Raw genomic sequence first — 27,450 nt, forward strand, 5'->3', positions numbered from 1 at the left:
AAATATCTCACGTGATAAGCTCATCACAGATAATAAATAAATTAATTGATTAATAGGACTATAGGATTCATGTGCCATGTAGGTAGGTTTAAGGGGTAAAAAATTGAAAAATATTCCATAGTTAAATCAACACTAAGAAAAAGCATGCACAGAAACAGTAGTAATATATAAATCTTTCATCGAAGTTTACGACATATACAATGTGACCAGATATACAAAAGATGGAATATCGAAGCAATGAGTTAGTAAACTGAATAAGTGGTCACAAATACAACTACATTAGTGCATGATTAAGTACATGGTAATCCATAAGAAAGTACGCTACTGAACATAATGGGAACAAAATATGACAGTAGTATATCAAAAGGGACATGCACTAAATTGTTTCGAGTACGCATCTGCCTCTTACTGAGGCGAGTCATTAGCCAATCGGTTTGGAGAGGACACGGGGGAATCCTCATAGCGAAGAGACATGGTACGGACCTCCATTGCTCTATGATAATTGGTACAAATACGCTTCCACCTCCTAAGTACCCGCCTCACAATGAAGGCCTTCCCCATGGGAGCATTAAGATTGTCTGTTATCTCCTCCCACACTAGCGCATTGGCACGAAAACGACGCAAATTCCCACAAATATAGTGTCCAAGTATAGAGTCACACAACACATCCTCGCAATTGGCATCCCATGTTATCAACTCCGCAACCATCTTAAAGAACAACACACACATCTCACACAATCATATCACAATCATATCATCCTCTATTAACATGAGCTTGATTTATATTGACATCTTGAATGCAGAAGCTAAAGATAGCTACCAAAAAACTATTTTAAATATGACAAATGAATTATAGAAGATTCAAATTTCTAAGAGGAAAGGAAATAACTTAAATGTCTAACGGGATTAAGTACAATCTGCACTAATGCTATTTGTCAATCAAGCACTAATTATTGCTATTTTTCAATGAGCAAGCATATACAACTAGCCATTACAATGCAACAACAATCATACTGTACACCACAATTCTTTACAATTCAATGCACCCATTTGCACCCACAATGCAACTAGTCGGAATTGTTAATACTATTTTGAGGTTTTCGTTGATAATGGTGTTACACATTTGCAATTAGGAAATGGTAAATATAGAAGAAAGACTGATGTTAATAATTTATATCGCTATGACCATTTTTCTGGAAACAATGCACATGACTATATTTGTGAATCAAAGCCCCTTTCTTTTGAAAATTATGTAGAATACCCTGAAAATCCACAACGGATCAATCCTTTGAACTGTAACAATCTAATTACAGTTCAAAACCATACAAATCATCACGCCCCAACTGCATCAATAATGCTGCATGCACAAAATGTCACAATCCTTCTACTGTATAGTGCAAAAGCTAGCAGCTTAGCCATTTGCTTAATTTGTGTTGCATAACTCTAAAGAGTGAGCCTAGCCATTTCAAAATTAATATTAATTTTTTTCATTACCAACCACACATTCCATCCATCTCAATGATCAGAAAATTATGACCCCACCAAATAAATTTTCATGTATCCACAGCATTGCTGTGTCTTCCCTTACTCTCATAAGAATTTATGCTTATTAATGGACCAATCCATGTCATTAGGAATCACATTGTTGCTAATACTCAATCAGCTTCCAAGAAATACAATTCCTCAAAATGCCTAGAACAGACCCTTAACATTACTGGAATTGAGACCATCTACTTGATTACCTTAATAAGAGACAGATAGGCATGCACGTCTTGCACTAAGATGACAGATGTTTCATCAACAATTTGGTCATTAACCATGGTAGATTTTTTGTAAATTTGTCTAAATTAAATACTAATGAGAAATGGAATATCATTGCTAATATAAAGTGTGAATAAGCAAAATCAACTGATAATTAAAAAAACTAGTGTTCAAATTCCATAAAACCCACAAAATAAAAAAATCAACATGTGCATCTGCTTTAATATCATAACTCAGTTAATAGTCATGTAGCTGCTCTTATAACTTGGAGAAGACCACAATGGCAAGCTAATCCACATGTTTGGTATGATAACCCATTTCTCCATTTCGGCAAAAATTTACTTTAAACAACAGAGCCAATAAGTTCTAACAATCAAATAATAAACCCAGTTCCTGTTGAAAAAATCAAAGCCCTATAACACAAAACCTAACACCCAAAAGCCATACAAATCCAGCGAAAAAAAACAGAAAACTAACATGGGTGATTTGGTCCGCATCTATAGGGTAATGGTTCAAATCAGATGCGAAAACTCTGCTTCTTACAAACAAAGAAAAAAAGGGGGGAAAAAAACAGAAAAGCAAGCTTCTCATCACCATTGTAGCTAATTCGATGTCCAAAGATGCGAAATACCTTGCTAACTACAACAAATCAGTATATAAAATAGCTCAAATGTAAAGAATACCTTCGGAAAAAGCTGAGAAAGAGGTCTGACCATGACACAGCGTCGCGGTCTGGCTGAGCTCAGATCAGTGAACCGCTGTGTGAGGAGGTGAAGGCAGTGAGATGAGAGAAGTTTGAGATGAGGAATGGAGATGAGAGAAGTTTTTTGACGAGGGAGTTCTGTTTTACTAAAGAGAGAAGTCTGAGATGACAAGCTGAAGAGAGCCGTTGAAGACTGCATCAAAAAGAGCACTTTCACGTGTATGGGTTCTGACTGTGGGACCAGGAATGTAACGTTATTTACAAAAATACCATGATTTATGAGTTTTGGCAACTGAAAACAACTAAAATGTGTAAGTTAGGAACGTTTTCAAAGAAATAAGGAAACTAACATCTCGAGTTTTAGAAACTCATCACTCAAAAATCAGAGAATTGAGTGATGGAAATCCCTATAGCGGCGTTTTTCTGTAAAAAAAATTTTATAAGTGATGGTGATACCAAACAGACTTTTAGTTATGGGTCCCACCATGCTAGTTTTCAAAATTGAGTTATGAGTTATGGAAATTGGCAAACCAAACAGCCCTTAGCTGTTTTCAGTTTCCATAACTCATAACTCAAAAATCAGAGAATTGAGTGATGGAAACAGAGTGATGGTGATACCAAACAGACTTTTAGCTATGGGTCCCACTATTTTTGAGTTATGAGTTATGAAAACCAAGAATTGAGTTACGGAAACAACTAAACCAAATAGTCACCTATTTTGCTGCTCTTTGGTTTACCTAACAGATTTGGTTTTTTTTTTTTTTTTTTTCACTTCGCCATACGTAGAAAACTATTGGACATATTATAGAACATAATGCTAAGCAATTGAGGCTGTGTATTTTCAAACTCCTTTTGTATGTTTGGAATCTTTTAATTTTATTTTTTCCTTTTACTTTGGCATTCAACACTAATAAGTTATATTTAGTAGAATAATATTGGACATATAAAATATAAAAATTTATTTGAATTATAGATTATAGGAAAGTTAACTTTAATATTTGACTTTTTTTACTTATGAATCTTGGCAAAAGTAGATTTCACAATAAGATGGAAAATGATTTGTTAACGAAGTTAAGTACTGTATAGGGAAATCGTTGCGAAATTATGCAAAATCAATCATAAATGATTTTACAATATATAAAAAAATAAAAAATAAAAAAACTTCAAGTTCTATTTTACTAGATGATTAAATGAAAATGTATTAAGAAATAATTATTATGGACTTTTCTTTTATTTTTATTTTGTTCATATTGAATATACAAAGTATAATTACACTTTTGCCAATTTCAACAGATGAACAAATTTTTTTTAATAAAAATATTAATCCAAATGCACACTTAATCACTAGACAATTAAAAGTAGTTATTTCAATTTTTATTGATTGTGCAACCTCAACTAAATATATTCATTCTCTTCTCTCTATTTCAATTTTTTATTGATTGTGCAACCTCGACTAAATATATTCATTTTTTTTCGTTCTTGATAATAGTTCTTTATTATTAGACCAAGACACTAATTAGTTTTTAGTGTGGGCGAGGATTGAATCCTATATCTCTTATTCAACTATTAAAGACTTTACCAGTTGAGCTATCTGGAACCCACTCATTATCTCTCAATTGCATATGCCTAATAGGATATTTCTGAAGTTCTAATAATATTAAATGCAATCAAATATAAATTAATATTGCAATTAAATAAAGATTTAAATATAGACGGGTCATAGTTTGAATTATATAGGATGTATTCAAAATGACACTACCATAATTAAATTTCCAGTAACTCACTAATCATCCGTAGACATGTAACATGCTTTGAAAATGTGATCTCATTATGAAATATTTGACCTTCTATATATAACTTCTTGATTCAAAAACTTTTGTTAGTAATTGCATGATGAAATGCACCTCCTGACCTCCAAATACAGGCATATTACTACATTTGATAGATAAGGAGTTTGATGAAGTTGGTATTGAGAAAAATCAAACAACTTCATCGGAATCTGAATCCAACCTAAACCCCATTAGAACCCACTCATCACGCCGTGAACACACCGATCTCCACTACGCCGTGACCATGCTGTGACCACGCTGATCGCCATGCCATGACCACTCCGAATCCAACTCAACTCCGCTGACAAGCTTTGAATGAGAGAGAGAGAAAGAGAGAGAGAATTAGAGAAAAAAATAAAAGAAAGGAAGAAGTAGAACTGAATGGCTGACAAAGAGAGAAAAAAATAATATAATATTATACAACATGCTACAGTACCGTCATAAAAGTAAGACAATACTGTAGCACTATTGTAAAAATTTTTGCAATTAGAAGTCCAGGTAATACATGTTATTTGTGATTTAATGCTAAAATATACCACATTTTACCGTTCAGTAGCCCAAATACTGATGCTCTTACTAGCTATAAGAGCTTTTATAGGTTAGAAATCCTTTGTGAGTATTTTATCTATTTTTAGTGTTCTCATTAGGTTTAAAGTCTTTATTATGTGAGAATTCTAATTATTCATGTTAGATTTTTAAGTTCTTCATGTTTCCTTGGATAAGAAAACCTTGACGTGTGTACTTTCTCTAGTGATGGGCTAGACTTCTGAAGATGATGACGGGCTAAATTTTAGGTGCTATCTTGCTTGTTAGAAGGATGAGCCTTGAAGACTTATTTTGTCTAATGAGCCCATTTAGCTAGCTTACTTACTTCATAAAAGAAGTGGGCTCTAAGTACTTAATGACCCCTTGCCTACTTGAGATAAACGAACCATGGGCTTTGGTGTTGTTTTAATGAAATAGTCCACTAGATTTCTTTTTTTTTTTTTTGGTTGGTTGCAAATGGCACGGGTTAGATGTTTTCCACAAGGTGACCTGTTTTGTGCAAATAAGGGCTATGAGGACGGTTATTAGTCCAATCCATGAAGTGAAATTCATGGGTCAAAAAGCCAATCTCTGAAATAGAAAATTTGGTTGCAATGCCCAACAGGTGTAGTGGAGTAATTGGGTTTGACGATGGCCCACTTGTATGAGAAAACCTTGGGCGACAAAGCCCAACATGATAAACAATTAATTGGGCTGTGGGTCTCGCCCATTGTTTGCCCAATTTTTATGCCTTTTGAGTTGGCATTAATTGATAAATGAGACTATCAAATGACCAAAGAAGAAAAACAAGGCCAAAACAGTGAACACACATCTATTGAAATTTGTAGATAAAAGTTAACTAATGGAGTGCAATCATATTTTTCTTTGTTTAAATTTCCAATTAGGGAGAGTGGGATATAAATCATATGCTACATGATTGAATAAATTTACTAAAGGGTGTAATGAGCTAGCTCATTGCTAGTTGCTTTGTAATTAAAAGTAAGACGCAGCTGTGCTATGCAAACAAAAGATAGGGTACGGTGGTAGTGGTGACTGGTGAGGCAAAAAAGAAGAAATAAATACATTAAGATATAAATTCTCAAGATTTCAAACAACAGGGATCATGAGAGTTTTATATTCTCAAGAATAAATAAAATAAAATAATCTTACCAGTAGCACATTCTCGAAATGAAATTCTCCATTTGAATCTAATGATGGGAATCTTTTTATATCACAAGTAATTCCCAGACTTTTCTTAACTTTTATTTGGATTTAATTATTTACCATTCATTAACCCCTAAGTACACTTCTTTCAGGAACTTCTTCATAACAACTCTCATTTCATAGAGAACTTCCTAAATAATACACTCTAAAAAATACATTTAAAATAACTTCTTCTTTTCTAAGTGACTTAAAATAATTTAAACAGATAATAAATCAACTTAATACAAATCAAATATTAAAAACAACCCCAATTTCTTTGGGATGCTACACAAGAGCCACTTGCAATCACCTCAAACTAGCATTAACATTAAAGCATAAATGCATTAGTGAGAAAGAAAACCACAACAAGAGGATCCAAATCCAATTCAACAATCAAACCGTTAAAACCCATAAATGACATGAGAATGAGCTCCTCTTGCCATTTAACAATGGTATTGGTAGGTTTCAAAGTGTGGGGCTTATGGTCGAAGCCCAAAACCAAGAACAACTCAAGCCCCAAAAAAAGCACTTCCACAAAGCAAATAACTCGTTCCTAATTCCCTGAAGTATAAACTCATAGAAAACCAACCTATTTCTTTCCAACCATAATGACCATAGTCCAAATGAAAATAAGATTCTCTAGGGCAGACCATGCTTGTGAAATACTACTGTAGAGTTACAATTGGCTTATAACTAGCTAAGGAGAAGTAAACCGGAAAAGGAAATGTGAAAGTTCAATTAGTGTATAAAACACCTTGAACGTTTAGACCCCTAATTTACAAATTATCAATTCAAACTTATTATCAAACAATTAATGTGCGAAATATGAACATAAGCATATAACAGAATTGATAAACAATCTTAGACCAAATAAAATCACATTCACAACAAAAATTAAATGGCAAAGATTAAGGAAAAGAGATGCAAACACAAGGACAACACACGATGTGTTATCGAAGAGGAAACCGAAGCCCTCGGCGTAAAAACTCTCTGCCGCCCTCCAAGCAGTAAATAATCCACTAAAGAATGTAGTTGAATACATGAACAGCAAAAGACCCTTCAAGCCTAATCTACCCAGTGTACCTAAGCCCTCCAAGCTCCTACTCCAACGAGGTTACGCCGAACCTAATTCTTTTTTAACTTCCCGGATTCCGCTACTTGACCATAGCATCAACCAATATGAAATTGGTCCCTTCTTAACTGCTTCCCAGACACCAAATGACCTTCTCACAGATATGGGTATGGTGAGAAAAGGTTTTGGTAATGTACCTCTCAAGAATTTGACAATAAAGAGGAAAAGAGTAGAGAAATTTGAAGAGTCTCTATATGAAGATTATGGATGAATCAATCTTATTTTTCTCTAGGGTTTCTCTCTCAAAATTCTCTCTGGGAGCTCTCTACCTTTCGTGGGTATAAGGGTCTATATATAGTAGGATGAGAAAGGAATGTGAAGAGTCAGTTTTTTCCAAATAGGGTGGTCTAGCGAATTGGCCTCGCGACTGGACTAAATCGCGAGTTCAAGCCACAAGCTAACGGCCTGGCCAGCCTGGGACTTTTGTCCTGTAGTGTAATAGCTAGCATGACTCTTCAGCTCCCCTGCATACTTCACACGTGTGCCAACTTTGGTGGCTTTCCAGTCACGAGTCACCCGCGAGTTCCAACTATGAGTCTTTGCATCCTTGCACAATCTTGTGCATTTCTTCACATTCTCTCACTCACTACTCTTACATGATTCCCACCTAAATATAAAGTTACTAATTGCTAAAATACATGCAAATTTGATACAGAATAAAGCCAATAAGATGATTGATAAAATTCAACCTAACAAAATGCATTAACCAGGGATCCTCAACGGATTCCAAAACGAATAGATCTCATGGCTCTCTTTCTCACAACAATGGGCTAAAAAACACAAACAAAAAAAAAAACAACCACCACCACCACACCATATGCATAGGGTAGAAATCAATAATATCCAAACTTCTAGATGTTATAACTTCTCTTACGTGGCACGATGCTATATTTAAGGTTCAAACTTTCACATGATACACTAAGGGTCCGTTTGGGTAGAGAGAGGAAGGAGGGAGAATAGAGAAGAGCAGAGTAGAGTTGGCTAAAAATAGACTAATTTTGAGCCAAATTTACTCTACTCTACTCTCCCTCCCTTCCCTTCAATCCTAACGGATCATAAGAGTCTTGCAGATCAAATGGTTAACACTTTTGATATTTCTAACCAAATATTTAAGGTTCAAATTTCCTAATTATTTATTATTGATATAAAACAATAAATAAATAATGAAGAGATGACACGGGAAGAATATGACTTTAGGAACTCTCCAACATTTTTCTAAACCCCAAATTCACTCCAACCCCAATTATTTATTTCCAAATTTATTCCATTTGATTAGGATTAAAATGAGTGACCAAATTAAATACATTTTCACTTAATTCAACTAATAAAGTCTTTTATCCTCGAATAAGAGATATATAATTCAAATTCTGAAACTCTATACCCACACCAAAAGCCAACTAATATCTTAACATGATGATGATAAAAATAATTATTACATCATAGGTTTAAAGTCTACCACATCTGTCATTCTATCAAAATCAAATCAAATACATCTCACTATCATCTCTAGTGGGAATGGACCAACATGTGGTTCATATAGTCACATCACATGAGGGCGAGAGCCTAACTAGTGACTTCGATCTCATTTTCTACGTTGATTTCAATTGTCTTGAGTCTCTTGACAAGTACGCTGCTTCATGGGCACGCATGGAAAAGATACTCACGCAGTGTATAAAGTGGAGGCATATTCCTTTTCTTTGTTCCCAACAAACACAAAAATAACGAAACAACGAAATTATAGATAAAATAAAAGGTTGGCATATCCCTCTATATATATATATATATATATATATATGCAAATTATGCGATCATCATAATTAATTGGTACAAACAAGAGTGCTACATATGCAGAAGGCCACAGATATATACGTGAGAACCATTTCACTAGAGAAAATCACTTCTAGAATGAGTATAAACTAGTAAATAGGCATATTTTTCTTTTCAATAAGTAGTCGAATAACACAAAAATTTTCATTTTTTTTTTAATAACTGTTAAAGTGACAGATTCTTATTGATATAGAATAAAAATATTGTCAATGATAATACTATATGAAAATGATGTTACACTAATCATATATGTCATCTTAAAAATGAGTTACACTGTTAGCTTAACAACTTGTGAAGAAAGATGTGAAATTTATTATGCCATCCTTGGTATTATTAATATCTTTTTCTAACTTTTTTTTTTTTTTTTTTTTGGGAGAAGATATCTTTTTCCAACTTGCTTACTTTAGAAGAGCACTAGATAATTACGTCCATTGAGATTAAATATATGGGGTCCATTAATACCTGCTGGGTTCCATTATTAGGGAATGAACAATGTTCTTGTAGGGCTTTGGGCATAAAGAAACGAGTTTTAGTTAAGAACGCTAAAGGTCTTTTTGAAAAATAAAAATTATGTTTTTTTGAGGAAAAATTAAAAAATAATAATAATAAAACTTCACAATCTAATATTCATAATTTCATATAATATGAATATATATTTTTATATATCCATAACCTTTAAGCACTATTTCACTATAATTTGCTAAACACTTAGAACACAAAATAGTTTTTTAGTTAAAGTTCTATATCACAAATGATTTATTACTAAAACTTTAATGTTAAAGTTGTACTTCCTACATTTATTCGAGTCGTGAGACCAAAATGGGGATATACCCCTTTCGCTAAACTTTCCAGCAAAATGCCTCCTGTCTGAAACTATTTAGGGATATGCCCCTGTTTTAAACTCGATTTTTTAAAAATTAAGTTTCAATGAAAAACTCGATTTAGCAAAAATCGAGTTATAGGCAATCAAACTTTAAAAAATTAAAATAAATAAATAAATAAATAAAATCTTGCATGGAACTCGAGTTCCATGCAGGATTTTTCAAACAACTCGATTCTCAGCAAATCGAGTTTTTCATTGAAACTCGATTTTCTAAAAAACGAGTTTCAAAATTGGGGCATATCCCTAAATAGTTTCAGATATGTGGCATTTTGTTGGAAAGTTTCGGGAAAAAGGATATTTTGCCATTTTGGCCCGAGTCTTGGACATATTCCTAGGACTATATATATAGTGCATTCGAGCTGGCAATCAATACAATGAAATTGCAAAAGCTAGTAAAGTGTAAGTCGTGCAATATGTACATGGAGCCTGTTCTTGAGTTGATTGTTGCTGTGGATTATTCAAGAAGAGAAGAAGAAGATAGGATCATCATCACCTATATCTTTATGTTGGCATAAAAGAATGTGCAGGGAATGGGCACTATCCACTAGCTAATAGATCAATAAGTTAAAGAAATGTGACATCCAAAACATGCGCAGATGTGTTTTTTCCTCGCATTATTGCTACAAAGTTACAAACACTTTTTTTTTTTTTTTTCTTTTTTGACAATATTGATGATGACTGTGGACATAATTGGCATTTACAAATTTACCGTTCACAGTTAACTACTTTAACAATTATTAAATTTGTTGTGAACAAATTTGTATTCATTACGTTATTGTTTTCCAAAATGAGATTTGGAAAATTCTGAGTTTACATGAACAATACAATGTAAAGTCTATATTACAGGTAAAAAATTCTTCCAATGTAGCTATTAGTTGTCATTTTGAGAGAAAGTGTATAATCTTTTTGCCTATAATGTACACTTTACATTATACTGTATATGTAAACTAATAATTATTGTTAGTACTAATTGTTTGTTATGGTGTGAATGGTCAACTAAATAAACCGTAATTTGTTTCATTGTCATTTAATATTAGCTTTTGGGATAATTAGTCATGATAAGCTAACACGGTTTCCACATAAATTTACCATAGAAAGTTGTTGAGAACTATCGACTGGTAGAGAAACTGATCAGAAAGTTCCACTTAAACTTTAATTAATGTCGGTAGCTGGGAAGGTTTAGTATATTCCCAATCTTTTCAAGAAAGGATTTCAAAAATAAAAAGGAAAAAATTATTTCTTTTTTACATTAAAGTATTAATCCAAATAAGTATTAAATAATTTGAAAAGATTCAAATGATGATTTTGCATCCTTCATTTCTTTGTGCATGTTAAGCTTAATAAGCATTTATCTACCTGTTAAAGTTTTTGGAAAATTTGATAACCTAATTATCTACCATGTTTTTGAGTACTTCCAAGACCCAACCCTAACTATATATTTTTTTCTTAATTTGTTAATAGATAGTTTGGTCAATTGATAGTTAAAAAATAAGCTAGATATCAAAACATACCTTTTCTTTTTCCTTTTTTTTTTTTTTTTAATGTGACCACTTTCTGCTTTACCCTTTTCTTTAATGAAATTTTCTTCTTTACCTTAAAACCCTGTTCATTAAGTTATATTATGTAGCAAACAACTGCCCAAATCTTTTGTTGACTGGTCCTCGCCAATTAGTTTCTACTGCAGCAATGATTTTACACAATTCACCTGAGTTCTTTTCCTGTTTGGCCCTATTTTCATAGTTAGGTTTCACCTCTAAGGCCCCATTTGATGGGGTGATTTTGGAGGATAAAAATGGGGAAGAAAAAATAGGGAGAATTTTAGATAGTGCCTTTGCTAGATTGAGGGAGTGATTTTGGTAGAATCGAGTGTTTTCTTTCTAGACTCACTATTTTGGGGTATTTTGTTTTCTCCCCAAGTTAAGGAGAAAATTGGAAAGAAAAAGTGGTTTAGAGCTTTAGATGAGAATTTACGTATCGTCTCCTCTCTTTCCTCCACGTTACTTTCCTTTTCTATCTCTCACTTTTCCAAGCCTTTTTGGTCAATACCCAATTTTGTTATACGTGCTACACTTGTACTATAGTATTATTATAGGAAATATTACACTTTGCACTCTTATTTTGGACCTTTGTAGTTTGTACTTGCCCCATTTAACATACTTCTAGATTTTAACAAATGATGACTTAGATTTCTCCTCATTCTTTTTTTTTTTTTCCCCTTTATATCTACTTTTCAGTTCATAAAACATGATTGAACTCTCTGTTTTTTTTTTTCATCTCTAGTTTGGATTTGTAATTTTAAAATTAAGAAAAATGAAATGAAGATAATCCATTTTACGGTATTCATTTTATTATTTACATTTAGTGGTATATATATACACCGCTAAGTCATTTAAAATTATAGATCAGGCCATCATCACATACACTTTAAATTTTGCAAAATTTAATCTTATTAAAAAAAAATTATAAACTTTAGTCTAGATGAAATAGTATGCAAGACTTTTATTAAAAAAAAATAGTATTCAAGACCAAATTTGGAATGGGAAGCTTGACTTCATTAAAATATGGTTAATAATAAATATACTACAAATAACTTATGAATGATTAAGAGAAGCCAACCCTCAAATAACTTGCCATGTTCGTTATTATTTACAAAATTCCAAACAATGTTTGTAACAACTGAAACATCATGGGACCCTAGGCGACTTTGCTCATCATAATGAGAATATAGTAATTATGTTTATTAGTTGCAATTTAATGCAGTTGCTTACTTAAAATTTATATATATATATATATATATATATTTTCTCAAAAAAAAAACTTAAAAAAACAAATAAATAAATAAAGAGACAGCACACCCAAAAGATAAAAAAGAAAACCCAAAACAACAGTGTCAAGAAATTCCTTGTAGATCCAATGCTGTTGAAGGTGGCCCCATCATTATTGAACATGTAAACACTAAACAGAAGGCAAAAAATCATAATAATAAATAATGATGAAGTGACAACCGATAAGTATGATTAGGTGATGAATCTTAATCATGTACAACCTCTCTGATTAGTAGATGATGATGGTACATGTGGCCAGAACTGGTGGCCCATTCTTTGGTATATATTTTGATCTTCATATCTTAATTCACAATTGTTTTGGTGGGAGGCACGCAGTGAAAAGCTGATCCTACTAGGAACCCCTTTTTTTTCTTCTATTTCTTGGTCCATATCCTACAAGGCTACAAGTCTTTTCTTTTGTATTGAATACCCTACAAGTCTAATACTTCACTCTTTAAGTAGTATTAAGTTTTTCTCATTAAAAAAAAAAAAAGAGTAATATCATGTTGTATTTAATCCTCAAAGAAATTCTTGAAGTTCCCAACCAAAAAAAAAAAGGGTATAAGTTGGGCCAATTTAAATTATTAAGGGCAAGTAATTTCAATATATTATTTCAATTATAACGCGTTATCAAAAGTGAACATTGTTATCGTTGTAACAAGTCCGGTGCACTATAACATTATTAGACTCAAGCCAAGTCCAATTATTAATTTTTTGTCAATATGTATCCCATGTAATGACCTCCAAACTCTATTTCCATAATGCATGGAAAGAAAGGAGAAGAAAAGACTTGATAAAAATAATGATAATAATAATAATAATAAATCAAATAATAATAATAACAGGAGAAGTAAGCATTGGCTTTAAGCTGTTTTTCAAAACTATTCTAATTCTAAGCAGCAGAAGCCACCTTTAACTTATTGAAAAAATGTAGGTAGTACTAGTTATACATTTTATAATAGTTGAAGCTACCCACAAAATCTGTCCACCGAATGGAACCATAGTCTCCCGTGAATTAAGAATTGGACATGTAAACCAATTTAAATACCGCATTATCAAGTATCAACCATATCAATTGTAAACTATTAGATTGACAAACAGTCAACTGAGCACATGCTTCTGACAGTGATTAATTACGAGTTTTAATTTTGATAAAATTATCAGAGTTTTAATTTTGTTTTTCACATATCAATATTTCTCTTTCTTTTTTTTCTTTTTTTTTTTTTGAGAAATATTTCTCTTTCTTTTTATACTAGGTATTCATGATTTTTTTTAAACAACCAAATAATTGTTAGGATATGTGTAACCTCACCACCAACACAATCAATTATAACAAAAATGTCGGCGTGATCATATTAGGCCTAAACATACAATTTAACTCCTTTTATTTTTCCTCTTAAAAAAAAAATTGGGTGTCACGTTAAACTAAAATTTAGATACACTTAATTGCTCATAATTAGTAACAACTCTTTCATGCATTGCCTGTGAATCCCACGATTATGTTATGTGAACAGTTTGAATTTGACAAGGATGAGATGTAAAAACTTACACCATCTAATAAGAGATTGTCACATTAGTTTTTTACTTAAAATTCAATAGATCCTACCACCCGTAATAACATCTCAATAAACTCACAGTTAAGTTAGATTTTCAAATAAGTATTAAAATCAATTGAGTATGATGATATGGCATATTGAGATTGAAGGGATAAAACTTGAGTTTTACGCTACTTTTTTATAGAATTTAATCTCTTGCGTGAAATCCATGATCAAACGAGACTCACAAATTATGATAGGGAAAGTCATACCCCCTTCCCACCCCCACCCCCCCCCCAAAAAAAAGAACAATTTTTGGAAATTTTAATGTGAACCTATTTATGGTAAAAGCTAAAAAGGTTTAAATTATAGATATGGATTTGCTTATATGACTAGATCTAATTATAATGATCATGGGACCCATCTTATACGACATAAGATTTTCTAAAGTTCTTTAGATAACTCCACCAAAAATTCTTAAAATCTTATCCATTCTGTTTGAGATGAGTAGAATATATTTTATTGCATCATTGACATTAAAAAATTTTAAAAAAAATATTGACTATCACAATTTTTGTTATTTATTTAAACTATTGATAACATGGTAAAAGATAATCTACTCAATTCAAAATGAATGATAAAATTTTAAGAATTCTACAGCGGAGTTAACCTAACAAGTCTAGATGACCATAGCCCATAATTCAAATGGTAGACTAAGAGCACATCTCCAAATTGCATGCACATTAATTTATATAATTGTTATCTAATCTTACCCATGTATCCAATTTATTTTTCTTAATTTTGGTGTCATTTATTATACTCAGTACAAAATATGAGATAACAGTTTAGTTATAATTAATTATAAACATAACTTAAAACACCTCCTAAATTCCTAATGTTCTATTTTAATTCCTAGAATTGTTTTTTTTTTTTTTTAAACTATATTTTCCCCTTCAAATTTTAAATATCCCTCATTTGCTCTAACTTTGGGTAGAAGATGTTCCTTTCACCATCCTAATGTTATCTTATAGTCAATCCAGGCAAACTTTTCAGATTAATGATATTCTTTTGTCTTTCTTCTCCCCCAAAAAAGGGGGGCTTTTAAAATATATTGGGAAGAAAAATTCAACTTCAAGCAAACTCTACCTCAAGGGTTTGAAAAAAATCATTATTTACGTGGTTTTAGATCTGTTGGGACGATTGGGGCCCATCTTTATTGAACGGATCAGAATGGCCACGTGCAGATTCTTTGCATATCAAAGAAGCATATAAAACAGAAGTATAATTAACAACTGAAGCTGAAGCTGAACAAGCTACGGCAATAATACGTTTACACTTCACACCTTTAATTAATTAATGGTTGTTTTTATTTTAATTCTATCCCCTTTAGCAATCTATCCCTGAAGTGCCAAGTAAATATTAAATAAATGCCGTCCATTAAGAGAAGTTAGCTATATATGATCAATTTCTGTTAATAATCAAATGGCATAAGTTTGGTCCTAAAGTTACATTAGTTTTATAAATATTGAACCAAACTGTTTATAAACAGTTAGAATTTGGCTTGAAAAAAAAATGTGTTTATGTTCGTTTATTTAGAAAACAAGTTAAGTTCAAACTTAAAGTTTAGACTCGATTATTAAACGATTCAAGCTCAAACATGATTATTTGTTTGTGAACAAACTCGTGAATATGAAAAATCAATTTAACTATATATAATATTATATTTTTATATGTATATTTATCCAAAAATATATTTATATGAACTTTAAATTAGATTATATAAATTTCTCAATATGTTCATATGGTATTAAATTATTATTTGTAACTTATTTAAGCCAGGATTTCATAATATATATAGGAAAAAAAAATAGGCTAGTTAGATAATTTGTGAACAAACTCATGCTTGCTACCTTTATAGTCCTACCCAAAAATGTTACGTCCGTAACCTAAGAAACACATACATGGATACAAGTACACAAAATGGTAATATGAGTAATTTTTGAAAAATTATAACATGACATGACTAATACAATATTTATATGATACGAGTGTGACGTTAGTACGATATCCAAAATAAAATGTACATATTCTATAATCTATAACATTTTTACAATAAATCTTAATTCACATGTTATAATTTATAAATTAAAAAGTATTGCCACGTTAAAAGTAAACTTCTGACATTTCTCTTACTATAATAAAAAATCAAAGTAATTAATAGGAGCGTGGGTGATATTCTCCATTGTCTCGTGGGAGGTCAAAATAATTTATTTAAAAAAAAAAAATGGTATGAATGAAATACAGTAGAGTAGGCTAGGTGGTGGTTACTCCTCCAACTTGTTTACAGACTGAAGAATAGAATCTTGTCTTCTTCGCCACTGTCTTCTTCTCTCTATAAGCTTAGCTCAACCACCAACCAACAATAACAACACCTATAGCCTCTAAAAAAAAAAAATTCCTAAACAAACAAACAAAATTTTCTTAGAGAAAGAGAGAGAATGAGAGAAACGCAGAGTGAAGGAGAGAGCAACAACAATAACAACAACAACGGTTCCTGGACGCAACAGCCACCGCAAGCTTTGCTAGAGAGGCTAAAAGATTATGGCCAAGAAGACGCTTTTGCCCTCTGGGATGAACTCTCTGCCGACGAACGAAGCTTTCTCGTCAAGGACATCGAGGTCATTTCTCTTCACTCTCCTCCTCCTCTACCATCAATCTAGATCTCTCTCTGAATCCTGATTTGTCCTTTTCCAATTCACTTCGATTTGAAGCTCGGAAGAAAATGAGTTTTTTGAAATATCAATGTTGCTTTTTTCACTGGAGGTTTCTTTCGCTTTTTCTTTATGCTATTAACAAATATGTCAAATTTTGTATCAATTAAATAATATTTATTGTATGATCTATAAGTTTATATTTTATATATAATTTTAAATTATAAAAACTTACAATTTAAAAAATTTATTGATAACATAGTTAGTGATCTTTAATTTTCTTGAAATTTTGCAAGTATAGAAAATATAAGAAGAAGATATCCAATGATGGATTTGTCAAAATTCACCTCTACTAAAAAAATATTGAATAAGATTGTAACCTAAAACTACAACCAATTTTGTAACTAAATTTTGTCCATTTTAATAAAAAAATAGCTAGTTGTTATTGAGAAAAGATAGTCAATTAGTGCAATTATAACAACAAGATTACCAAAAATAATTTCTAGAAAATTAAAGATCAATAGCTGTGTTATCAATAAATTGTTTAAATTTCAAATCTTTGTAGTTTAAAAATAAGTATAAAATATAAGCTTATAGATCATCTGTGTTAAAAGTGTAAAGAACATGCAATCCAACAGGTATATTTTCAAAATGACAAAATTTAGTTACAAAATTAGTTGTAACTTGAGGTTACAACCTTACTTAATAAAATAAACATTACTACATATTTTAAAAATCTAATCATTGAATTGCATATTTTTTATGCTCTTAATACAGATGTCAAATTTTGTATCAATCAGATGTTATCTACTATATGATCTATTATTTTTAATGCATAATGTTATTCTACAAAAATTTGCAATTTGAACAATAAATTGATGCATAGCTATTGATCTTTAATATTTTGGAAATTTTACAATAATTGAGAATATTAAAAAAAAAAATGTAATCTAATAGTGGATTTGTCAAAATTTACATCCAATAAAAAAGATATTGAATGAAGTTGTAATTTTAGGGTACAATCAAGTTTGTAGCCAAACTTTGTCCTTATTATTATTTGTATATTGATGTGCAAGAAATATATACAATGAAGTATCCTCATATATGCATCTTTAACCTCATTATTATGTTAAGTTGTGACTAATTATAATCTATCTTTTGTTTTATAGGTTATTAAGGATTTACATGCTAACGAGAATTGGTGAAAAAAAGAAGAAAAAAAATGTGATCATCATCATCCTTCATGAGCACATGACATCCACAAGGAAGTTGAATGCTCCAAGGTGAGTCTAGGCCAATTGAGTCCTGCCAGTTTGAGAGATCCCGACCAGACATATGTGAAAGAAAAGAATTCAGAGAAGAAATAATAAAGAAAGAAAAAGAAGTCCAGGCGTGAAGTTTAGAATGCAAAGGAAAAAATGAATAAAAAATTAATAATACATTAGGCGTGAAGTGGACAAGGGATGTACAGATGAGCTTGTGGTCATAATTGCACGTATGAGCTTTCCTCTTACTCCACCGAAACACAAAGGAGTTTCCATTGGTCCACTTCAGTCTTGGTTTTGTAAAAGGAAAAGTTTTAGGTCGGTGTGACTTGGTGAGAACATAAATAGAGAGCAAAACAGAAAATACAGGAGGCTGAACGTATAGAGCCGCTGCTACCACTTTGGTTCTCTTTGGTTTTCCTATATGATAGTTAGTTTTATTTTATTAGTCTAGTTTAATGTTTAGTATTTTATTTTTGTGTTTTATTTTAATTATTATGAGTAGCTAAATTTTAATTAGGGTTGATAATGAAATCTTGTTAAAGATTATTAACAGGATTTATGTGATTTGATTTTTCTCACAATATTTTAATGATTTGAATTGTTTTTGCTTCGTATCAACTGACTAAGATGAGATTCTAGATATGAGTTCAATTATGTTTTTCCTCATGGCTTAGGATTTATCTTAATTAATTGAATACTTAGATTATGATTCTTTGATTTTAAAATTGGATATCTCTCATGATTTGTTTGTCAACGAATACAATTAGTGATTTGATTTTATACCTAAGAAGCAAAAAAGAGTATTGCTTTATATTTTTAAACATAAGTTTTAATGATAATATTTTCTATGATAACAAGATTGATTTCTAGATTATCATGCAGTGGTTGGAAAAAATTAATGATCATAAATATATACTGATATGAATTAATAAGGCAGATTCTAAAACCTTAATTCCTTTCTCTTGATTGGTTACATCTTTCTACTGCTTTATATCACATCTTTGCTTTGTTTAATTATTTGCTTAGCTTTATTTAATTTCAAACAACCAATTTTTATTAAACTAGATTAGGATTAATTTGGTTAAAATTTCATTAATTTTCCTACATTCATACAAGTCTTTATGGGTTCGACCTCATTCTTGTCAAACTATACTTCGGTATGATTCATGAACTTGTGAGTACTTTAAAATTTCACAACATATATGATGTTTGCCCATAATTGTTTTTAGGGAGCCCTTAAATTTATTTTAAACCAAGTCAACTTTTAACCTATTAAGTTAGAGTTCTTATACACTCACACCATTTACTACAATACCTTGAAAAGGTTGACTATTAGCGGTGGAGGATCACTTCCACATAGATTCATTATTTTTTCTCCTTCACCCACAATTTTCTACCTCAGAATTGTGGCACAAAAATTGTGTAATCAAGTTGATACTTTGTTGGCCTGAATACAGTTCTTTTAAGCACAATAAAATTGATGCTTTCTTAAATTTTTTATGATAAAACTGAAACCTTTTACAATTATCAAACTTTGGATAATATTTCAAAGACAAAAAGTAAATTTAATACCTAATGTGGTGACTATTGACTAAAATTCTTTCCAAATCTAATCACACATGAACTTTCTAGTTTCTTCTAAAAAGAAAAAACTTTCTAGTTCAAATATAATAATATATCATAATATTTAAATGAAAAAAAATGTATTGTCTTATTTCTAATGTTCTATTTTATGCTCTTCAAGTCGGCAATATGTTTCTTTTTTTTATTAGGACAGAAAATTTTTATTCAAAATGTTTTGAAACTTTCACTTTTACTATTTTGGCAATTTTTTTTTACGTGTTAAAGGTTATGTAGTAATGTTTATTTTATTAAGTAAGGTTGTGATCTCAGGCTACAATTAATTTTGTAACTAAATTTTGTCATTTTAAAAATATAATTGCTGGATTGCATGTTCTTTACACTTTTAAATCAAATTTTATGTTAATCTGATGTTATTTACTATATGATCTATAAATTTATTTTTTATACATAATGTTATACTACAAAAAACTTGCTATTTAAACAACAGATTGATGCATAGCTATTGATCTTTAATTTTCTGGAAATTTTACAAACAGTGAGGATATAAGAAAAAAAAATGTAATTTAATAGTGGATTTGTCAAAATTCACATCCAATAAAAATATATTGAATGGAGTTGTAATCTTAGGCTACGACCTAGTTTGTAGCAAACTTTTGTCCTTATTATTATTTGTATATGATGTTTGTCCATAATTTTTGTACGCGCCGAAAATGAGGTTGTTGGGCTTGACCTCACTTGGGCTCACAACTTACTTATAATGTGGGCTTAGGACTTCCTACTTTGAGTTGTTCTCGGCACAGAGACTCAACGTAGTTTATTCATCCTTTTGGTGAATCACTGTTTCTCTCTACTCTCTATTTTTTGTGAACCTCTCCACAACCCTTTTTCCTTTTCATCTTCGTATATTTATAGCTCTGGATTAGTGGGGAGACTATAATTACAACCTTAATTAGTGCAATTGGGGGTCCAATATCATCAGTTGTAAGTGGGTGGTTAGGTGGGGGTGGAATATAGCGAATGTGGCCTTGGAACTTGGTTCCAACTCAAGTAATAATGCTCGGTAGTGATGTTTCCTGGAAATTGCCGAGCATGCTATGGTGTGTTCGGATTTCAGTCTTTCTTTATTATTTGGGAACTTTACGCCAAGCAATGGTTAAGTGATGAGACTTGGACTTGTAGTTTGTGAGGGTAGAGTAGAAAGAGATTGGAAGTGTGGGCCGTGCTACTGGGCCTGAATCCAAGGCCCAATTGGGTTCGGTAACCTCGGTGCCATACATGATCTATAAATTTATTTTTTATGCATAATGTTATTTTTTTTTAAATGGATATTAACTTGATCAAAGTGAAGTTTTATATTCCCCTTTCTTCTTCTTCTTCTTCTTCTTCTTCTTGACCTTTGGCAAAGATGGACAACCCAGTTTTGACGACTACCACAGTACAATGCCAACTTGAACAATTATTTACAAGAAAGAGTCAGCTTCTTTAACGTTCCAATAAGGTTGAAGCTAAGATTTTCTATAAAAATAACTCTTCTTCTCATTTCCTTCTCAAAATGTCTTCTTCACAGTTCACCTTCACCATCTACCTTCTAACCTTTGCTCTCTTTCTCCAAACCATTTTTGGAGCCATCCCTGTCTTTCATTATTGTTTAAGCTAAGCTGGAAACTTCACCTCCGATGACCCATATGGATCAAACCTAAATGTGCTTTTGGGTAATCTTTACAACCAAACCCCTCCCCAAGGTTTTGGCCTCGGTTCAGTTGGTTTGAACCCATACCAAACTTATGGGCTTGCTCTTTGTCGTCGTGATGTTGAGCAAACTATCAAAAGAAGCAACTCTCACCCCTGAACTCTATGCAGGTGAATTGCTAGACTTAGCAGGTGGAGATTCAAAGAAGCTCTATGGTATGGTCCAATGCACTAGGGATCTTTCTTGCAATAACTGCTTTAAGTGTCTTGATAGCATAATTGCTAAACTTCCTTCTTGTTGTAGTGGTAAAGTTGGAGGAAGAGTTGGTGCTGGGAGTTGCAACATAAGATAAGATGTACCCTTTCTTCAGTTTTTAGGTAATATATGCATAAAATAATAAGGGGTGTTTGTATGAACACATCCTTTCTGCAAGTATGTAGTATTACCAGTTGCCATGTATCTTTGTTGCATTTTTCAACCTATTTTTGAATAAAATTTATGTGTTTCTTACTATGATTGTTGTGGATAAATGAAAATTTCCTCATCAATTTTTGGACAAGGGGGTTGGATTAATAGTTCAAAAACATTGGTAAACACCAAATTCAAATTTTACAACTTTTGCATGATAGATTAGAAGTGTCAATTCGGGTTAGTGTGTAGTATCGAGGTAAGGGTATTCGGTTAAATGACTCAACTCGAACTCAACCCATTTAATAATTGGGTCATGACCCTTCAACCCTAACACAACATATTAATAAAGTGGGCTGACACAGCACAACTCACTTAACATGCTTAATAAACGGATCGTGTTAAGTTGACACAAATGTAACATGACCCACTTCATCCCGCCTAATATTAAACAAGACAGCTTGGTTGACACAAATTCAAACCATTTAACCTGCTTCAAAAAAAAAAAAAAAAAAAACCTAATTAATATTGTTGCAAATTTAATAAACAACAAATTTAATACAAACTCATAACATCAAAATACCTATTAAGCATACAATTTGAAAGTTAGTAATAAAATCAAATACTTAAAACACATCATCCAAAAGTTCAAAATAACATCAAATTACTTAATAGATATTAACTTCATAATGTTGTACCATCTATCTAGAAATAGGTTCTTTACATCCCAAAAGAAGTGCATGCACTTCAACCCAAATCAAAATAACAAAGATCAACAAAAATATAACATTCATCTAGAGATAAGTTTTTTACATCCCAAAAGAAGTACATACACTTCAAGCCAAATTCAAAATTGCATTGTTCAATAAAACTCATCAAATGCTAAGTATCAATATTGAAAGAGTTAGAACAACCAGTAGACTGATCATGACTATGACTATGAATATCATCCATAAATTCTTTTGGATTTGTAAAGTTTCAACTTGCAATTATATTACTTATAAGTTTTTGTAATTTGTCATTTTATTTTTAAGTTTAAAATATAGGTTGGATATAAAAGGTATTGAAAAATCTAAAATAAACTAACTATTTATTTGTCATACGAGTTAAACAGGTTGTGTTAAACGGGTCATTACGGGTTGACATGAATAAATTGGCATATCAAACATGTCAATTGTGAGTCACATGAGTTGACTTGCTTATGACACATTTCTTATCGTGTCACTCTCGAGTCGACCCATTTATAACGCAAACCCGCTAAGACCCAACCCTAACCTACAAAAATCTGTGTCATGTTCGGGTTGTATTCGTGGGTCATGTTAAACATTGACACCCCTATGATAGATGCAGTCTATTAATCTGAGTTTTTTTTGTCTTTCTATTTTTTTAATGAATAAAAAATTGAAATTCAATCCACTTTGAGTCTTATGCAACTATGGAAATAGGGGACATTGAACACTTGCCTAAAGAATGCCACAAAGGCCATTTAAGTCCAAAACTTGTCTCAAAAGATTACATTCTTATAAAATGTTTAGTAGGGGTGGCAAAATTCGACACCACCTACGAACTCAACATGACACGACATGAAATTAGCAAATTTTGGGGTTAAGGTTTAATGGATTCGTGTCATATTTGGGTAGACACGACTAATCTATTTAATAAACATGTCAAGTTTGTGTCCAACCTATGGAACCTATTTGACCTGTCTAACCTGTTTGATTAAATGATATTTTACCAATATACCATTTAGACCTTAGACATAAAAACTTATTATTTGTTGTGGTTTATTTTCTTTAACATATTGTGATTGATTATTTGTGATATTGAGATATGCTTTAGTTTTGAATGATTATTTGTGATGCAGTTACTTGTTAGTTCTACGTTTTATATTAAAAAAATTTTATCTGTTTAGTTTTTCATAGTTTAGATCAATTTGATTAATACTAAAATTTGTTTTTTTTTTTTTTTTTTGTTTTGATAAAATCTAAAAAATTAGTCAACATGACTGACTCGTTTAATAAACAGGTTGTGCTAGGGTTGAAGAATCTTGAACCGTTTAATAAATGTGTCAGGTTAGTGTTGACCCATATAGTCAAATAATCATGAGTTGACACAATACATGAACACAAATTGCCATCCCTAACATTTAGTACACTTAATAGAAATTACGTTAGGAATAATAATTTTGAGGAAAAAAAAGATGTTGTAACTTGTAATATAATAACTATATATTCCTATCCATAACTTTGGCTACTACCTATGAAAAATTTATAAAATATGATTTATATCGAAAGTTTGTATTTTTCTTAAAATATATTAATTTTAAGAGTTCTTACGTGTATTAAGGAATAGTTTATAGTCATTTTAGAGAGGAATATATATTCCTCAATTTAAGGCATAAGTACTCCTCAAGTTAAGGATTAGTAGCTACTACTAAATAATTATTCTCTATAATAAAGATGAAACCAAATATCGGAATATTTATTACAAATGATTAATCAGTTCATTATAAGAGCTATTATAGTATACCAAATGTGTCCATAAAACCCCATAAAAAATGTGTACTTAAAAATTAACCCAGCAGAAAAATTAGAACATATTATAGAAAATTTTACACCAAAACAGAACACCTCCTAAACATCAAGAATACACACAAATATTTGGCACAGAAGAAGAATTTATCCCCAAATAATAGCAGAGAACATTGTTCAGATATTTGGTTCAAGACTCTAATCTTCCTCCAACATCCTTCATAATTATTCTCAAAATCTGATCTTCAAATTAAACCAGTGACCCATTATATATGTACAATGGCATTTCTATGAGACCAAACATAATACAGTGGCCCATGGAATCTTACAAATAGATGATCTCAGATTTCTCCCTCTCAAGTTGGTAATGCCCTAGCTCATCAGATCATGCCAGTCGTACTTAGTATCTGAAAGACTTGAAACTCAGCATTACCCAATGACGGTGGACCGAAATGGACCAAAAGTGTACCAAGTAGACCAAAATAAATTGAATGGACCGAAGTGAACTAAAATAGACTGAATGGACTGAATTTATTGAACTAAAATAAAATAAAATGGACCAAAATAGATCGAAGTGGACCAAATTGACCAAAATTGACCAATGGATTGAATTTGACCAAAATTGACTGAACGGATCAAAGTGGACTAAAATAGACCGAATTGAACAAAAATAGACCGAATGGACCGAAGTACGCTAAATGGACCAAATGACAGTTTGATATGCTCACACATTTTTTGGGTCTAGACAGTGGAGGAAATAAGTAACAAAATTGGGACAGAGAAGAAATTCAAATGGACTAAAACCGTATTTTATGGAAATAAGAGGGTGTTGATGCCTCTGTATATATATGGGAAATAAAAAACAAAACTTCAAAAATCAATAGGTCGAGCATACTTGACATATTTGAGGCAAACAAGGAGTTTTCAGCCTTTCGTACCCATAACAGCTGCTGCCTAGCCTTGTGACAATATGCTGCCTTTAGATTCATGCCAAATCTCATTGGAAAGATTGGAATTTTTACTTGTTCATCGTGACCTATTCTGAGTTTGAGGAATATGTAAAAAGTACTTACTTAATAAAACAAAAGGATTTCATTCTATAAAAAAGAGCGAATTACGATTTTATTTCTTAACATCTACATTATTTGTCAATTTGGTTCTTAATCCTTTCAAGTCAATTTAGTGTCTTACTTATGGGAAATGTCTTGCTTTTTGGTATTATTATGTCAAAATAGTCATTGTTGCTAAATGATAGATAAAAATAAATAAATAAATGGCTATTGGTCAAAATTAAAATTAAAAATATTATTATTATTATTATTTCTATGCCACTTTGGCCTCTGCATAGACTGCCGCATGGTGAAAAAAAGGGGGGGGGGGGGGGGGAAGTGTCTGTGTTTGGTTAGGTAGACTAATGATAGTTCCTCAAAAAAAAAAAAAAGGGGTAGACTAATGATTAGTCACACACTTGGCTAAAAGCATAGAACCGTAAAAACCCGATATTTCAGCTCAATGAAAGATATCCACATTGTCACTTCTTTTCTTTCCTTTTTTTTTCGTTTTCTTTTTTTTCTTTTTTTTTCCCTAACAAAGATTAACAAAAATTTGGACGGTCTAAGTGTGGTTTCATAGTTTAGTAACTGAAACACAGTTACCATATTACAGAGAAAGTACAACCCAAAATAATCCAAACCCATCAAACAACATTGATACCCAGTTGAAGTAAAAAGTATATATATAATTAGTAATTACAACCCTAACTTAAGCAGAATCAACATTCCTTTAGAAGATACAAGGGTGAAATAGGGAAACCTAGATATGATGATTGAGAAGAAACAAAAACACAGACCTCTAATTTTTTTTTTTTTGGGCCACATGGCAGTCTACGCAGTGTCTAAGGTGGCATAAAGTTTTTTTTTTTCTTTTTTTTTGGCCATTAGCCATTTTAGCAATTTTCCTCAATTATTTAATGATAAGGATTAATTTGACATGATACCAAAAGATTAAGAATTAAACTAACACATTTGAAATGTTGGAGACCAATTTGACACATAGTGTAAACATTAGAACTAAAATATTAATTTATCCTATAAACAAAAGAAAGGAAAATGGCATGCTAGCATTAATGCCATTGGATTGAAAAAAGAATAGATAGCATTTTTTATACACCACATTTTGGAAGATACTAGACAACAAGGATTTGGGAGAACATCCTATTTTAACCCATTTAGCTCTCATTTGGATTTTCTATTTGTTTTGTTTTTAACTTCTATATAAATTACTTTTTAAATCCTATCATTTGGTATGATGCTTAGAAAAAAATCTCTCAAGCTAAAAAGTTTCTTTCTTATTGAAGTTGCATTTGGTATAATATTGAAATAGTACCCTTTTTCAGCACAACATTATAACTGAAATGAAATAGAGGTTCCCAATTTTCACTCATGTTTCGATTCATACCCAAAATGCTTATTAATGAAAACAACATCCACTCCAGATATATACATGTTCTATTCCTTTCATATTTCTTTAATATGATTACTATAATGCGAGAAACAACAAGAATAACATGACCATGGAATACATAGTCAACAGTATGCAACAAAACAAAATAAAATGCAAAAGCACCAAACAAGAGCTTAATAACCTCAGCTGAAATAGCAAATCCCCCAGCTGCAACACAATGAAGTGTCATGGTCCATCCAAACCAAAAGCCTTGTTAACATCAACGCGACTGGTTTCAACTTTCAAGTATAAAATTCAAGATAACCGTACCGCAAGCTTGCCTCATCAGCATCATGACCCTCTTCTTCCATAGCATTTTTTAAACCAATAAAATCGTCAAATTATCTTCAAGCAAAACTGAATGATATTGCAAAACCCATTTGAGAAGGCTCTTGGAACCACAGCACATGGAATTCACTCTCATCTCAAACCTCCACACAATCTCTCTCTACAAAATTTGTAATATATATAATATTAATAAATGCTATTCAGGAATTTATAAACAAAGAAAATGATAAATCACAACGAATAGA

The 27,450-nt window shown here is 31.4% G+C and overlaps 1 protein-coding gene across 14 annotated transcripts in view; it reads right to left on the reverse strand.

The window, feature by feature from the left end:
- Positions 1–27,450, reverse strand: part of LOC115968090 (putative disease resistance protein RGA4) — a 61,204-nt gene that overhangs the window by 21,917 nt on the left and 11,837 nt on the right. For 12 of the 14 annotated variants that reach the window (XM_031087316.1, XM_031087311.1, XM_031087312.1 and 9 more), the window contains one exon: positions 26,866–27,365. The exons of 1 other annotated variant lie outside the window; for it this stretch is intronic. The gene's annotated coding sequence lies outside the window, so the exon portion shown is untranslated. Of the gene's footprint in view, positions 1–26,836; positions 27,366–27,450 lie in introns of those variants that run through there. One more of the 14 variants, XM_031087309.1, reaches the window with a different exon arrangement.

This window comes from Quercus lobata, chromosome 11 (assembly GCF_001633185.2).
Source record: "Quercus lobata isolate SW786 chromosome 11, ValleyOak3.0 Primary Assembly, whole genome shotgun sequence".
In the NCBI taxonomy this organism is placed as follows: domain Eukaryota; kingdom Viridiplantae; phylum Streptophyta; class Magnoliopsida; order Fagales; family Fagaceae; genus Quercus; species Quercus lobata.